Source organism: Xyrauchen texanus, chromosome 11 (assembly GCF_025860055.1).
Source record: "Xyrauchen texanus isolate HMW12.3.18 chromosome 11, RBS_HiC_50CHRs, whole genome shotgun sequence".
NCBI lineage: Eukaryota > Metazoa > Chordata > Actinopteri > Cypriniformes > Catostomidae > Xyrauchen > Xyrauchen texanus.
The window spans coordinates 36,523,333-36,541,573 of record NC_068286.1 but is presented as its reverse complement, the minus strand read 5'-3'; the positions used below and the strand labels follow the sequence as shown (position 1 = coordinate 36,541,573).

The following is an 18,241-nucleotide window of genomic DNA, read 5'->3' as shown; positions in this document are numbered from 1 at the left end:
AGATGGAAACGATGTCCAGCAATGTCATTGGTAGTGAAAGTTGTAGGAATTCAAAAGTGCAGTCGCGCGATATCAAATTTAGAAAAGTTGTACATGACAATTTTGCCATGAGAATGTGTTGATATAGCAGGGAAATGACAAGAAATGGTAGGGGAGCTGGATAAGTTGTGAGTCAGATTCAACTTGCATTGTCCACATTAGCACCACGGCTCAATTTGTCAGAGAGTGTGGTTAAACACTAGGCCAACCATTTGGGTTCAACAAAATTGTGTTATTTCATTATAAAAACAGCATTGCACCATTAAAGTTGAATTTGTTTAAAAATGTAAATTCTGTCATAATTTACTCACTCCAAGCCTTTATGGTGTTCTTTCTTCTGTAGAACACAAAAGGAGATGATAGGCAGAATGTATGAGATGCTCTTTTCCATTCAATGAAAACTACAAACTGGTCTCATAGAATCACGTTACTAAAGCTGCATTTTTCTGTTAGATTACCTGCATTTTTGCTAAATTAATTTGAAGTGGTTTGTTGAATGTATCGTGGCTGTTTTCTCAAATACTTTTACTAAAGTGCATGACTTGTAAGGTGATATTTTTAAAGGTTTGCATTACATGAACAACTACATTTACAAGTTTGTTGTTGAGTGCGCTCAAATTGTGCAGTAGCTCAACTGATAGAGAATTGCACTTGCGAGGACCAGGGTGTGTGTCATGCAGAGCACACAAGAAGACACATGAGTCAAAACTACAGCGTAATGTGTTACGAACCATGTCATATAATTTTGCAAAAGCGTTGCCACAGTCACGCAATTGTCATAAGATAGGGCTGGAAAATCAATGATTCACAATATCAAGCCCCTAAAAAGGACAAAAAAGCACCTGTATTTTTTTAATACCACAAACCCGTCTCTTTAACAGCCCTATGTTTTGTAAACAGCAAAACATTAACCAGTCTATCCAACAAATCAATTTGCACCTACAGGTTTTTAAATCGGGTTGGCTGACATGTCTTTGGAGGGAAGGGTTTTAGAGAGAGAGAGTGTGGCTGAAATTAGCAAAATGGCTAAAGTAGCTTACAATACCTTTAAATAATCATAATATCAGTCTATACATAAAAGCTCCCTGTGAACACTAACCCTATCCTATTTATGATTTCATATACTGCACTGTTACGTGTGATGTTTTGCAATCAACTATAACCCCATAAAATATTGATATAAGTTGATATAAATCTGACTGAGCAAGAAGGAAGGAGCAGGGGAAAGAGGTAACAGAAAACAGAGGCAGAGAGAGAGAGAGAGAGAGAGAGAGAGAGAGAGAGAGGCTTATTTCAGCCATGCAGGAAAAAAAAAAGATGACATTCTGGCTTCAGTTAGATCAGGCATATCCTCGGTAGCTTGTGTGTGAACTGGAGTTTCAGTTGATTGCTTGTCTGCTTCTACTGTTCTACACACACGCGCTTCCCTTTCCATGTCATTTATTCATCTCCCTCTGTAAGAATAACAGGGACTGCATACATTAACCAGCACACCAGTGTCTCTTTGACAAGCAGCTTGCTCTCAACATCTTATATACAAAAGGATGTTTTAGTGGCAAGGGATTTGAAACAATCCATAAGACAAAACTGTATCTTAGTTTTTAATGCATAAAAGTTGATGATACATATTTGACAACATGAATAGCTGCTATTTTCACCCACTACAGTCGTATTGTGTCAAGCTTGCCATCTGTTTTGCTGTTACGTACCTTACTACTGTTTGCAATGTACTTTGGCTTTGGAATTTAATACTTTAGCTTACTGTTTACTGCTTACTGTGCATACACTGAATGTTGCCTAATTTTTTTTAAATTGTATGTGAAACGTTCACTTTATGCAACAATAACATTTCTGTAATATGATACGTTGTTGTTACATAACCTTGCTATGTGCATTTTTTATACAGCAATTGGTGTTCTGTTGTCATCTTGAAAAAAAAAATACTTTTAATTTGCCTTTTTTTAATTTTATTTTGTGTTTAAACTCTTGGCATTCTGATCATATAATGAGTCATGATGAATTGTGGATGATATTGCTTCTGGTTCATTAGGCAATGGTAATAAAAGTAAAGTATTGGATTGTGGTATAAAATATTCTGAATCACATTTTTAGCAAGTTTAGGTCATCCAGGTATTCCATGCAGCTTGTAATTATCTGCACAGTGTACATAACTGGTGAGATAAGTTAATTTACATGTGTCTGCTCATTTATTAACGCTTTTAGCAACTGTTCGCTGTATATATTTGCATAGTTATTAATAATGAGTAAATCCAAAGAACTGGGTATTTATATGGAAATCATGTGCCTGTATTCAAATATACATTGGTCTTCAATTAATTTTTAACGGCGGCCCGTGATGATCACATTCAAGTTAAATGGTGAACATATTCCTAGCCTTTGACATAACGCATTGTGGATTTAATACAGTGTAGTAATTAAGATGCAGCAACTTTTTAAGTTATGCTGTTTAAAACTAATGTTCCTTTGTAACCTTGTGTAGTTGAAATGCAACCTTATGTCAGTTTGGTTGTGCTACGTATTTAAAAGTTTACATTGCTCCATCAACTTTAGCAATTTATTATATCATATAACTTTTTTGCTTTTGTTATTAAAATTAAATCCTCTTATGTATTGATTGAACCTCTTTCCACTGCACTAACTTTGGAATGCTGTGTAGTTGCCATTCAGCTTCACAATTTACAATCAGTTGTGTGTACAATTAATGATCTATTCTGCATACTATGCAATACTTGACTTGCAGTATGATGTGTGCTGTTGTGACATTCATGCATTTTCTCAAATTTGAATAAAACAAATTCAAAAGCTAAGGAAAACACTGTTCTGGACAACTCAACTACAATAATACTTTAATTTTTAAATTAAATATTTACTATGGTTTGCTCAATGTTATTCTGATGCTTGGCGTCCAGATTAAATATGATTTGTGAGGGATTTCCTCATATAAATGGATAAATAATACATCAGCATTGTTCATAATTAAATTCAAAGTATCAAAATGGCATTTGCAGAGGAATTTTGGGCTCTTGGTTTGCACTAAGTCATTTTTCCTCTAGGGTGCTATATATTGTACAGCTCTATAGCGGTTACACATGCCAGCATGCACAGTTTATATGGTGGCACAATGCCTATACAGGTCCTTCTCAAAAAATTAGCATATTGTGATAAAGGTCATTATTTTCCATAATGTAATGATAAAAATTAAACTTTCATATATTTTAGATTCATTGCACACCAACTGAAATATTTCAGGTCTTTTATTGTTTTAATACTGATGATTTTGGCATACAGCTCATGAAAACCCAAAATTCCTATCTCAAAAAATTTTTTTTTGAGATAGGAAAGCATATTTCATCCGACCAATAAAAGAAGTGTTTTTAATACCCAAAAAAAAAAGTCAACCTTCAAATAATTATGTTCAGTTATGCACTCAATACTTGGTTGGGAATCCTTTTGCAGAAATGACTGCTTCAGTGCGGTGTGGCATGGAGGCAGTCAGCCTGTGGCACTGCTGAGGTGTTATGGAGGCCCAGGATGCTTCGATAGCGGCCTTAAGCTCATCCAGAGTGTTGGGTCTTGCGTCTCTCAACTTTCTCTTCACAATATCCCACAGATTCTCTATGGGGTTCAGGTCAGGAGAGTTGGCAGGCCAATTGAGCACAGTAATACCATGGTCAGTAAACCATTTACCAGTGGTTTTGGCACTGTGAGCAGGTGCCAGGTCTTGCTGAAAAGTGAAATCTTCATCTCCATAAAGCTTTTCAGCAGATGGAAGCATGAAGTGCTCCAAAATCTCCTGATAGCTAGCTGCATTGACCCTGCCCTTGATAAAACACAGTGGACCAACACCAGCAGCTGACATGGCACCCCAGACCATCACTGACTGTGGGTACTTGACACTGGACTTCAGGCATTTTGGCATTTCCTTCTCCCCAGTCTTCCTCCAGACTCTGGCACCTTGATTTCGAATGACATGCAAAATTTGCTTTCATCCGAAAAAAGTACTTTGGACCACTGAGCAACAGTCCAGTGCTGCTTCTCTGTAGCCCAGGTCAGGCGCTTCTGCCGCTGTTTCTGGTTCAAAAGTGGCTTGACCTGGGGAATGCGGGGATGTTTCTACTCCAGACTCAGTCCACTGCTTCCATGAGGTCCCCAAGGTCTGGAATCGGTCCTTCTCCACAATCTTCCTCAGGGTCCGGTTACCTCTTCTCATTGTGCAGCGTTTTTTGCCACACTTTTTCCTTCCCACAGACTTCCCACTGAGGTGCCTTGATACAGCACTCTGGGAACAGCCTATTTGTTCAGAAATTTCTTTCTGTGTCTTACCCTCTTGCTTGAGGGTGTCAATGATGGCCTTCTGGACAGCAGTCAGGTCGGCAGTCTTACCCATGATTGCGGTTTTGAGTAATGAAACAGGCTGGGAGTTTTTAAAAGCCTCAGGAATCTTTTGCAGGTGTTTAGAGTTAATTAGTTGATTCAGATGATTAGGTTAATAGCTCGTTTAGAGACCCTTTTCATGATATGCTAATTTTTTGAGATAGGAATTTTGGGTTTTCATGAGCTGTATGCCAAAATCATCAGTATTAAAACAATAAAAGACCTGAAATATTTCAGTTGGTGTGCAATGAATCTAAAATATATGAAAGTTTAATTTGTATCATTACATTATGGAAAATAATGACCTTTATCACAATATGCTAATTTTTTGAGAAGGACCTGTATATGTGGCCTCGAGATCTTATGTTGAGAGAACGACATCCTTATGTTGTGGCCATGCGATGTGAAGTCGTGGCCTCAAGATCTCATGTTGAGGGAACTACATCCGTCTCTGTAACCATATGCAACAGCAGTCGGCATGAGATGGAGATGACTAATGAAATAACATTTTACTTTGAATTAGGACTTTCATATAAAGATATAGTGTTTCTCTGGCATTAAGACATGGGTACGTTATAAGTGAAAGACACCTGAAGCGCGGTGTTTTACATTACAGATATGTGAGGATTAGGACGAAATATATTGAAACATTAAAAGTTATTTTGGATAATCTAAATTGTTGTATTGATCAAGCCGCGGGAGTGCGGCTCTATTTTTCGGTTGCGACTCGAGTCTAAGTGTGCGCACGCCACGCGCGTGTGTGTGTGTGTGTGTGTGTGTGTGTGTGTGTGTGTGTGTGTGTGTGTGTGTGTGTGTGTGTGTGAGTGTTTGTAAGTGTGGGGGAGACGAGGGAGCGTGAGGGCTCTTTTAAAATGAAATTGAAATATATGTTGGATATTTTAGACATTGTTTTGACGTTCTTAACCAATTTACTCTAACCAATGTCTTTGTTTTAATTTGATATTTTCATGTGGTAGCCTGTAGGGCTCTTTGAAATAACTGAAATAATTTGGCAAAGTGATATGGAACAGTTATGCAGTCAAGACCAGGATCTAGTTCATAGCCTTGCATTTCCTTAAAAAATTATTCCACACCTTAGAACATCCATGAACCAATCAGAATCAAGCATTCACATTTTTTTGATGTTGTTGTTTTTTTTTTTTAAAGTCATAGTACACCAATTTGTTCCCTTTTCTGTCTCATCAAGGCTTTTGACTTTTTCACTTCCTCAGCTATCCCGTTTGTTCCCTCTTCTTGTTGTTTCTCCTCTTTGATGCTACAGTACCAACAGAGACAGAGGATCTCTGTGGAAAAGGCTGTGAGCGATTATTCGTATCTCTGGAATCTGGAGTCTTAAACTTGCATTTCTGCATCTTTCAGTTTATCGCTGGCCTCCGCCTCCATCTCTTCATCTCTCCCTCTCGTTCATACTCTATCACTGGCAGTAGTTATTTTTATCTGTGCTGTGGGTTTGCTGGTGAGCGAGTGAGTGTACAGGTTGTAGAATTGTGCCCTGGAGAATGTACTGAACCTGTCCTGATTCCTTTCAGAGGAAATTAGAGGAAGTGTTTACAGCATGTTTGCTTAAAGGAAAGTTGTCATACAGTGCAGCACAGGGATTTCACTGTTAATATGTGCTAAACTGGTGTTCTGTAGGGCTCAGTCAGGAATATAACCATTGTTCCTGTTCTTGATTATTTCTCTATCATATCTGGCTGCAATTTATGAACATAGCTCAATTAAGTTAAGCTTTTAAATGCTCTGGTTACATTTTAAGGCTGTTGAACATCTTAGGGAATAAAATCAAAGGTATTTCAAGACGATAATGATCTAAGCAATTTTTTATTAAAGAATCACACAGACCAGGGGGGTTAAAAAAAAAAATTGACACTGAGGACCCCTATTGACACTGAGGACCCCTATTGAAGCAAAACCTCAAGACATCAGTCAGGAAGTTAAAGCTCGGTCACAAATGGACAATGACCCCAAGCATACACCCCAAAGTTGTGGCAAAATGGCTTAAGGTATTGGAATGGCCATCACAAAGCCCTCACCTCAATTTGAAATTTGTGAGCAGAACGGAAAAAGCATGTGTGAGCAATTTAGCCTACAAACCTGACTCAGTTACACCAGTTCTGTCTGGATGAATGGGCCAAAATTCCAGCAACTTATTGTGAGAAGCTTGTGGAAGGCTACCCAAAGTATTTAGTTAAACAATTTAAAAGTAATTCTACCAAATACTAATAAGGTGCATGTAAACTTCTTACCCACTGTGATGAAAGAAATAAAATCTGAAATGTATCATTCTCTCTGCTATTATTCTGATATTTCACATTCTTTGAATAAATTATTGATCCTAACTGACCTAAGTCAGAGAATGTTTTCTATGACTAAATGCCATTAATTGTGAAATGAGTTTAAATGTATTTAACTAAGATGTATGTAAACTTCTGACTTCAACTATAACCGGTCTAGCAGTTTTACAAAATCAAACTAAATCGAACATTAGTTCCGGGTTGATGATGCAAGATGCACAGCTGAATTATTCGTACTGGCTACGTAGCATGTCGAACTGTCTGACTCAAAAAGAATCGGACTTTGGTCCCACAAACTGTCAAGTTTGCAGAGGATTTCAGAGGGCTTTCTATAGTATGTGTTGAGAGATTAATGGCAGTAGCCGAATAAAATGTTGTTAGTTTTTGTTATTTATAATTATTTTAAAATATTAGCATTTTTACTCTATGGTGTAAAATTAGTTTTTTTAGTTGTGTTTGTATCAGATGGACATTTTCAATAAATCAGAATTTTATTAACTTTCTAAAATAGCAGCAACATATTAAATTACGCTAAATACAGACACCTAGTAGCCTGAGCCCTGAGACTGAGTTCGAAATGAACGAGTTGGAGTCACATGGGCTTGGTAGCTCCTACGAGTCACAAGTTCGAATCCAGGGCATCCTGAGGGACTCCAGCCAGGTGTCCTAAGCAACCAAATTGGCCAGGTTGCTAGGGAGGGCAGAGTCACATGGGTTATCCTCCTCGTGGACAGTATAATGCACGGTTCGTGCTATCGGTGGGGCATGTGGTGAGTTGTGTGTGGATGCCGCAGAGAATAGCGTGAAGCCTCCACACGCGCTACGTCTCCGAGGTAATGTGCTCAACAAGCCACATGATAAGATGCGTGGATTGACGCTCTCAGACAAGGAGGCAACTGAGTTTTGTCCTCCGCCACCTGGATTGAAGCGTCACTATGCCACCACAAGGACGTAGAGCGCATTGGGAATTTGGCATTCAAAAAATGTAATATAGGAAACTTTTCCAAGACGTAATCAGTACTTGTCAGTCATATTTGATAAGGATCACAGAGTGAAACACTGATGAAAATAAACACCCTTATTGTAACTTAATTGAAAAAGGTAATAATAATATATGTGAATGTTTAAGCTTGAATACATTGATACTGGGATTTTAGAATTAGAATTACTTGAAACGACCCGTCCGAAGAACCAGTTCTTGGAAATTAATCGGACTTACCAACACTACACCCTTCCCTGTATCACTGAGAGCAACTTGGTCACAACTATGCTACAGATCATTATGATGGTCACTATGGTTAGTACAGTAATTGCTCCACATATAAAGCAATATTTAGATTAATTAAAATGTACTGTATTGGTCTTCAACCTAGGCACAATCTTCACTCTTCACAATGATGGTAACCCCTTAAAATCACAACATAGTAGAAATTCTTCTAATCACAAAATTTGTAAATATGAATATGAAATATGAAACATCTACAGTATCTAAAATAAAACAAAATATCTAAATATCCTTAAAACAGGATATTGCATGAGAAATTAAGTCTTGTTTTCAGAGAGATTTAGCCATGTTTTTGCTTAAAACAAGAAAAAACTATTTGCCAAAGGACTAAGAAAAATAAACTTAATAAAAGAAAAACCAAGGTTATTTTCTTACCCTATTAACAAATAGTCTCATACTGTACTGTGCTTTTGTCCATGGGGTGTAGTAGTTAGTTTGGATGGCTGCTACATTTTTGTAATAATGCTTCCAAATATCCTTTAGTTCATTTAATATATTTGCAATTTGTTGTCTTTATGTATAAGACACCATATCCATTGTATGTTGATACACACTTATCAGCAGTGGTTAAATTGGCTTTTGTAGTGAGGGGGAGCCCTTATTTAACGTGAATGGTCATCATTCAAAATCCCGCCGTAAAATGACTTGGGATGACAATGAATGGGGCTGTTTTTCCAGTATTAATGTGTAAGGTAGGGTTGAGTAGTTATTCAAACAAAGACAAATACTTTACAATTCACTTATTTTATTATAATTTTTTATCTTGAATGTTAACAGGCAGGCAATGGATTTCACCCTCGTAAAATGTATGAAAGGAACATGTTTGAAAATATTGCAAGCCAGAGACGAATATGTAGCTAAATGTATTTTTTATTTGTAAAATTTAGAAACGTTGAAGTCCCTTCGCACCTGTATGTAAATGTAACTCTTGCAGTAATTATTTATCATATTAATGCAGCCTGTGTTATTCTGTTGAGTGTTGAAAAACCATCGAGGAGAAACGCATCATGACAATTTTAGCATGTAAACGGGTAAAGAAAAAAAAAAAGAGTAAACTCGCCCGTTTTTGCAAGAAACATTAAACGTTCTATAAAGTTTTTTTTTATTATTATTAGTAAAACTGAATAACAAATTAACAGGGAAGTAGAGTTGGAAAAAAATATATAATCTCCGCCTTTATTGAGTTTTGTAATGCCTGATAGAAAAGTATTTATCTTTGAGAGCAATATAATACTTTAGGCAATTGCAGAATAGTCCCATTAGTCACAGATACACTTCAGAAAATTGAGTACACAACTATTTCTGGCCTTAAAAGTTACAAAAACCAAATCAATGCAGAACATTGTATCTCAAAAGCATTACAATGTGGCCCCCCATGCACTACTTAAAACCCGATGTGGCCCCTTTACCAAAATAGTTAAAAATATTAATAATTACACACATCACCTTTACAAATTTGTTTCAGGATTTTACAGTAAAAGTAACTGTTATATTTTGACAAAATATTTCAGTTTCAAATGAAATAATCTAAAGGTAAAATTTATTAGACATCAACAGTGGCAGTTTAAAGTTTCAAGATGTGTTTCAGCTAGTATTTATTTTTCATAAATACATTCATTTATTATTATTATTACTATTATTTAAGACTAGCACACTGACCTAACCATGGTAATGAGGAGCCTTTCCTTCTGTGTAATATGTGTATAAATATTAGGTAAATGGGATAATAATGGGCTCATGTACAGACAGGAGCAGTCTGGCCTCACTGTCGTGCACCTACATTATATGCAAACTGTTAAAAATCAATATATTACTTTAGATGCTCATGCAGCTGATGCTATTCTTTATTTAGTAGTTCATTTAACATGTAAACTAACATGCTTTAGTTATATAACATGTTCTAGCTACATGCTATTTTTATATTCGATCGCTCTAGCCGTTAGCGGGATTCCATAGTAACGTCGCTGTCTTAGAGTAGTGACAGTTTTCCCTTGATGGATGTGGGCGGGGTGCTGAACCAGCGATTAATGCATTTATGACGTCTGATAATTCCATGTAGCCTGGGTGTCTCTGTGTAGTCTTGCTCTATGAGTCTTGTCTCATATGCCATGTATATGCCATGTATTTGCCAGGAGTCAGGAGATGAAATATAATTTAAGTGGAATAACAATATTTGGTGCTGAAGGAGACGGAGCTGAGCTCCGGCAGGGTGTGTTGTGGACCTGAGGAGGCGGAGCTGCGCTCCGGCCCAATTTAACCTCTGCTTATCAGCATTTTCAATGTCTTAATAGCAATGAGCTCAGAAAAAGAGCCAATCTCATTCCCAACCATTCTTTTGTAATCATAATTATGCCTGTGAATGTTTACAATGTAATATAATTGCACAGATCATTAAATGAAACAATATGAAACTAATGTTTACTCCACTGATCTGTAAACTAGGTCCGAATTGAGATCAATCATTTTTTATTTTGTGATTTAGTATTTTGGCTCAGGTAGTAGCATGCAAAAGTTGAGCCTGGGCTGCATTATCTGCCAGGTCACTCATGCTCAGATAAAGAGAGAATGACATCCTGCTAACAGCGTTTGTGATCTGTTGTTTGGAACGCTGCCTAGGCACTACAGAATTGCAATGACACTGCAGCAACAATGCAGCTGTGGGGACTGGCATGCTTGTGAATTAGCATTTAAATCACATCTGACCCAAACTGTGCAAAATGAAACTGAGCAAGCTGAAGGCTTATTAGGGGAAAGGGTGAGGCTGAAAGAGAATGGGACGATGGGGAAAGGAAGATTAGAGACGAGGGGTTTGAATAAGTTGATGTTGGTCTTGAGCCATTACACTATAAAAAAAGTGCTAAACTGTTATTGTTACCTTAAGGAGCTATTTCTATCTGACCTAATCCTTAAAATTTGTTTCGTTGGTGTAATATAGTCAGGTGTAATGTAGTCAGGTTGATTTAGTAATATTAATTAATATTTTTGACTTAAATTAATCCAGGTAATATAGATTTTACCATTTGATGTAAAGTTTTAGGTTAACATTTTTGGTAACACTTAACAATAAGGTTCCATTTGTTAACATTAGTTAACATATAATAAACAATACTTATTAAGCATTTATCAATCTTAGTTAATGTTAATTTCAATATTTACTAATTCATTTTTAAAATCAAGTTGTATTAGTTAACATTAGTTAATGCACTATGAAATAACATGAACTAACAATGAAAAAAAGTATTTTTATTAACTAGGATTAACAAAGATTAATAAATGATGTAACAAATATATGGTTAATTGTTTGTTCACAATACCTAATGCATTTACTAATGTTAACAAATGGAACCTTATTGTCAGTGTGCACTAGCTCTTTTGTTAATTTTAAAGCTAAGATAACACTACAATGCAAAATAAGTATTCAAAATTCATACAATACAACAGTCACGATAGGCAGAATGACACTTGCCTAAGGTCTTGTCAATATATGAACTTGTAATTTAATTTTACATCATGATAAAGTGATGGCAGCAGTATGCAACTAGTAATACTTTACATTACTCTTGCAGTAGGCAAGTTTTTTTTAACAATTGTTTTCATTTTCTGTTTTTGGGAACGTAAGCAGAAACTGTCTTTTCAGAGCATAATTCCAGTACATCCAGCAGCAATGCACAGCTCGAATCACATCATCAAGTTCGTCGATAAAGCAAGAACGACGAGTCCGCATACAGAGAGGAGGTGCAGCGGCTAACGGACTGGTATAGAGCCTCTGAATGTCGACAAAACAAAAGAGATGGTTGTTGGCTTTAGGAGATCACAGAGTTAGGAGCCCACTCTCCGCTGAACATCGACGGCTCCTCTGTGGAGATTGTCAAGAGCACCAAATTTCTTGGTGTTCACCTGGCGGAGAACCTCACCTGGTCCCTCAACACCATCTCTATTGCCAAGAAAGCCCAGCAGCGTCTCTACTTTCTTCGAAAGCTGAGGAAAGCACATCTCCCACCCCCCATCCTCACTACATTCTATAAAGGGACTATTGAGAGCATCTGCATCACTGCTTGGTTTGGGACTTGCACCGTTTCGGAAAGCCCTGCAGAGGATAGTGAGGACAGCTGAGAAGGTCATTGGGGTCTCTCTTACCTCCATCAAAGACATTTACAAAAAACACTGTATCCGCAAAGCCACCAGCATTGTGGACGACCCCACACACCCCTCACACAAACTCTTCACCCTCCTGCTGTCTGGCAAGAGGTCCTGAAGCATTCGGGCCCTCACGGCCAGACTGTGTAACAGCTTCTTCCCCCAAGCCATCAGACTCCTCAATACTCAGAGACTGGTTTGACACACACACACACACACATGTCCTGAGTTGCACTTTAATTATTGTCACTTTATAACTGGCTGCTACCTCAAGAACTGCGATGTGCATAGAACACTATCTCATACTATGTTATGTTTACATTTGCCATTTTTAGAAACTGTCATCTTTTGCACTACTGTGTACTGGTCAGCGCTGCACTGTCTCTTACTGTATCTATTGTCCTGTTCATTGTTAGTAATTTATTGTACTGTCCCGTACTTTTTGCACATGTTTGCACGTGTACTTTATATAGGTATGTTATTTAGTCTGTGTAGTCTCATGTGGTTCTGGGTTTGTCCTGTGTTGTTTTATGTAGCACCATGGTCCTGGAGGAATGTTGTCTTGTTTTGCTGTGTACTGTACTAACTGTATATGGTTGAAACGACAATAAAAACCACTTGACTTGACTACATGCCACTGAAATGCCTATAGCTCATACAAATGTGACTTAAAGTAGCCTGTACCCAATGCCCTGTCTGGTCTGCAAGTTCCATTACTCAAAAAAGTCAAAGTGGCAGCTAAATAGTTCTTGTTCAACCGCTAATATAAAGGAAGCAGTTATGCTCTGAATAACCTTTAATCTCTTTCCATGTCTTTTCTTTTTGGTCGAGTAAGAAAAATCACCCACATTTTATGGATAGCAACAAGAAACAGTACATTTACAGACATTAATATTTCTTATTGAATTTCAAGATGTCTGACAAGACTTCATCCTTTCCATTTGTAACAAATTCGATTTTTCAAAGGTTTGGGGGAAAAAAAATTAGCGCAATTGTTTTTATAATCGTGGATAAAATAAAATCTCCATTTCTCTCTTTTTGTTGCTTTTTTACCTTTAGTATCACTTTACATTCACAACTGTATGCTTTATCTGTATTTGCCAGATATGCAATTTTGTATGCATTTTTGTGTATTAGTTATATTGAGAAAGGTTGATGTACAAAGTTTTTTTTTTACAGCAGAGAGTTTCAGAGGGATGTGGGAAGCATTATACATTTAAAGAGATATTTTTCTAGAAGAAGAGTCATTTTTAGAAGATCTAAGAGTGTTTAAGAAAAGACAAGCTCCCAGATCCAGTCATCAATGTCAGCACGACTTGATTTCTTAGTCAAATTCTACAGTAAAAAGAACTGGCTAATGACAGGAAGAGTTTTGAACTTATAAATGACTCTGGTGTGACTCTCATACACTCCTCCCAAATGGCACCAATTTACAATGGTAATTATGTTATTCGGCAGAATGAAGAAGCCGCCAATCCCTGTGCACTGTTCTTGCAAGTGCAGTTTTATTTCTAATCTTTTGAAATGGCTTGAAAGAAAACATTCAGATGTTGTTTATTGGCCCTAAAGTATATTGGGATTTTGGGTGGGTGGTATGACCAAAATCCATTTTGATCTCACTGTGGCAAGATCTTTATATCTCCCCACAGATACATTGTGACATAAACAGGATTGCAGAATTTCTATAGGTTGACATATTTCTTCCATCTTATAGTATATACCATCATCAAACCCTGATCTAATTGGGATGAACATGTCCCATATCACCTGACTGCAGTTCATGCAATGCAGCTCAAGCAGGTCAAATGCATATCATTCGGCTGTGCACATTGTGAGAGGAAGTTAATGTATTCTTTGACTCTGCATTAGAGTCAGTAACTCTTCCAGAGTGAGCCAGCCCAAACTCTTTGCATTATCTGAGCCAGAGATCAGTCTTCATTAGCATACTGCTCCCTAGCAACTAGAACATGAACAGGACATCTGTTGCTCTGTAATCGCGTTCTGTCAAAACAAGGCAGACGAACAACAGCTTACTTCATAACTTGTCTTGCAGTTTACCTTTTGACCTTTCTCATAGATCTATCACTTTTTGGTCACATACACACTGCAACTACTGTAAATAGGGTTGTTACTCTTTTGAGTGCTAAATTTAAACAGGCTGCATTCACACAGCCAGTGTTTGGGATTAACTACTGTATTGTCCTGCATGTACAACATCTTAGGAGTGGATCGAATACTGACTGTATGAATCAATAACCTATTGTAGGCTTTCAGTAGACTTTGAATGTGACGCACAGGCTACATGGCTTACTTTTATCATACTTTTGGGTCCATTTATATGCATTAAAGTGTGACAATATCCACTGCCATTGTACCCATCCATGCCCCAAGACCAGTAGGGTAGTCTAGGGCATACACAGGCATATGCTCTATGCCCACCTATCTTTCTTATGATTTTGCGCATGCCCACCTAAAATAAGTGATGATACGTATGAATGTCAGAACCACGAGTAAGCTTTTGACCCAGAACTTTTTCAATCTACTAACATGATGCTGCAGCACCTCTGAGTGAATTGTGTTTCTTGTTTTTGTTTTTAGTGTACAGAGATTCTCTCTATATGTGCACTTAGCTGCAGGAGGTGAGAGCGCGACTGATGGCACAGGCAAGACAGACAGTCTGAATTAGCTGATCCACTAATCAGAACCTTTATTTCAGATGTGATTGAATATTAGATAACCAATCATTTTGTCCATTTCAGTAAGGGGCGTGACATTTCCAGTATCTAATGCTATCTAATGCTGATGCACAAGCATCCCTAACCATCATAAATCCTTCATAAATTCACAGTATGCCCACCTCTTCAGACACTACTACACCACTGCCCAAGACCAATACTCACAGGTCAAAAAACAAGACACTGTGCATTTACATGCAAGCCACACAATCGTAGGCCATTACTAGCAGTGCATACTGGCTGGGATGTTATCAGTCTCATTTCGTGGGGAGGTTGAGGAATGGTGTTGTTAGCTAAGGGGCTGCCTGAAGGTTAGTGTTGATATTGATGGATGAAGAGGGGATTTAACTTATTCCTCAGAGTTACCCTAGGACCAGGGATGAAATACCAACAAGTCAGGCATGGAGAAAAGACCTACTCTCACCAATCCTAACACTCAGCTCTTCATTAAAAAATAAATAAATAAAAAACTTACGGAAATTACTGTGTCCTATCTACTTTCTTCAGGCTCTTTGCTAAATGTATTTGTGAGTCCTTTTCTTCCTTCTCCAACCCCCCTCCCTGATGTTTATGTGCTTCTATTAGCTTACTTCATTAAGTGGAGGTGATTGTCTTTCCCTAAGGGACTTTTTGTGATATATGTAATGAGGTTGAGTGAGGGATTGTGGGAAACCAATGACTGGCTGTATGTTTAGTGGATAGGGGCAGAGTTGATTCAGATTGTTTCACTCTGCTTTTTATGTGGATACAATTAGAGTAGAGACAGATCACTAATACTGAAGGTTTGAACAATATATAAAACACTTTTCTAGTTTATCAGCTATTGAATTTTAATATTGAGGGTACCGATAAATGGCACACAACATCACAACACACTACTGTACTAAACAAGAAACAGCAGTATTCATTCATTCTCCTGTGAAAAGCACTAAACATATAAGTGTAATAGTTATATCTAGCATAAAACAAAGATGAAAAAAAAAATGCTAACACGTAGAATGCAAACACACCTTTGGATACATATGATGGCATCAAATAGAATTATAATAACAATAATAATAATAATGATAATTCTAATAAAAATAATAATTATTAATACTGTTAGCAGTAGTAGTAGTAGTATAAATATAATATTATATAAAAACATAATATTCATGAAAATTAAGTTTCTGTTGCTGTAGATGAATGATTATATAGGCATTATTTGGTCAGAAAGCAGAAATAAAATAAATAAATAAAAATATTAATGCATGTTGTTATCAGGGCATTAAAAAATTATCTATATCAGTATGGGTAGTAAAAAAATATATAATAATTGTTATTATTATTTAAGAGATCAAAATGAAAATGTTTTTATTATTGTAGTCAAATGATTGTTTAGTTATTATTGTGGCAGAAAGTAGAAATAATAGAATAGAAAACAGAATTAAAAATGAAATTAAAGAATTACAATTGTTTATTTATTTTACAGTATTCAATTATTCTCAAGTGAGAAACACAAAACATGTTTGTTTAACATAAAAGCTTAACAGTTAGATATAGCCTGAAACAAAGATTAAAATAAATATGCAACCATTTAGGTCACAAAACAACTTTGGATAAGTATAATGGCATAAATATTTGTTATTATTATTATTATTATTATTATTAATTTTATTATTATTAAAATGTTAAAAATAAATATGTTTTTATTGTTTTAGTGTAAAGATTATTTTGTTATTAGTCTTTCAGAAAGCATAAATAATAGAATAGAAAAGAATAATTATGAATTGTTAATGCATTTTACACTACTCTTTTATTATCAAGTGAGAAAAAGACATCATTTTAAGCGTAATATTTAAACAGCTTAAAACAAAGATAAAAAGACAGTTGCAGCTATTTAGATCAGAAAACAAATTAAATATAATATAATACTGTATAACGTAACGTAGTGTAACATAACATTATTATTATTATTGTGTTATTATTATTATTATTATTATTAAAATGTTAAAAATGAATATGTTTTTGTAGTATATTATTATTTAGTTATTAGTCATTCAGAAAATAGAAATAATAGAATAGAAAACAATAATGAAGAATTGTTAATGCATTTTGACAGTATTAATTAATTCTCAAGTGAGAAACAGAAAACATCTTAAGCTTAAGTTAGACATAGCCTAAAACAAATATTACAATGCATTTGCAACTATTTAGGTAGAAAAACAACTTTGGATAAATATAATGGCATATAAATATAATATAATTATTATGAAATATTTTGAAATCAGTGTTATGTTTTTATTGTTGTAGTCCAGGGGTCGGCAACCTATGGGACAGAGGGTTAATCAGTGGCATGCTAGCAATGGTGAGAGAGAAATAGACTATTTTATTTATTTAAATTCCAAACCTGCATTCCAATCTACATCTTGATGTAATCCTTCCTCGTGATCATGCAGCGTGTTTTCATGAGCTGAATGGGAGGCTAAACAAAAAGTCAAAATGTGACAAGACTGTAGTATAGCCAACAGACTTGTACAGCACGTGCAAATCATTTGCGCATTACGAGCTGGTAGGGCTTCGCTTTCGGTTAATCGTGCAAGTAAACGCGCCCGCTTTGCTTTGGTCAGGCTGTGCAGATGACAGTCTACATTACGTGTTTCATTTGTTTCTTTTTGCTTTTAGAACAACACATGATGCAAAAAGAAAAACACCACTATGAATCTTTGAGATTTCCAACCCAGCGTCAGCAACAGCCATTGACCAGGAAAATAAAAAATGACACTCCATTTCAAAAAGGTTGCGACCTCTGTTGTAGTCTAATGATTATTTAGTTATTGTTATAGGTATTATAAGTCATAAAGTAGAAGTAAAACAATAATGAAAAATTGGTAATGCTTGTCAGTTATCCGGACATAAAAATTATCAATATCAGTATCGTTAGTTAGAAAAAATAACATCTGTCGATCTTTAGTCTGAGGATAGGTTCATTTAAAGGGTGTAGAATCCAACTTGAAGTTGGGTCAAGCAATCAAACTGAGTGTAAAAACAGCCTCAGAAGTCATTGCTTTCTCAGATGTGATGTGGAAATTCTCAACAATGGGAACTGTAAATTTCAGGGAGCTGTTACTCATCTATCATACAGTGTAGTCATCCCACGCAACATTTTCCATTACAGTCACTGGATAACTTATCACGATGCTATGAAATATTAGGCAAGTCAATTCTTGGCTTGCTTTGCTTCTAAGCAGATGTTTTCAAGTGGTCGGTCACTTTTAAAGACTACTACAGCAATCCACTAGTAATTAAATTTTTTCCATTTATAATTCACTTCCAGCTTTGAAGATGATTGAGAA

At 36.2% G+C, this 18,241-nt stretch overlaps 1 protein-coding gene across 1 annotated transcript in view; it reads left to right on the top strand.

Annotated features, from left to right (window-relative positions):
- Window positions 1-18,241, top strand: part of LOC127652138 (short transient receptor potential channel 5-like) — a 96,315-nt gene that overhangs the window by 41,695 nt on the left and 36,379 nt on the right. The gene's annotated exons all lie outside the window — the stretch shown is intronic.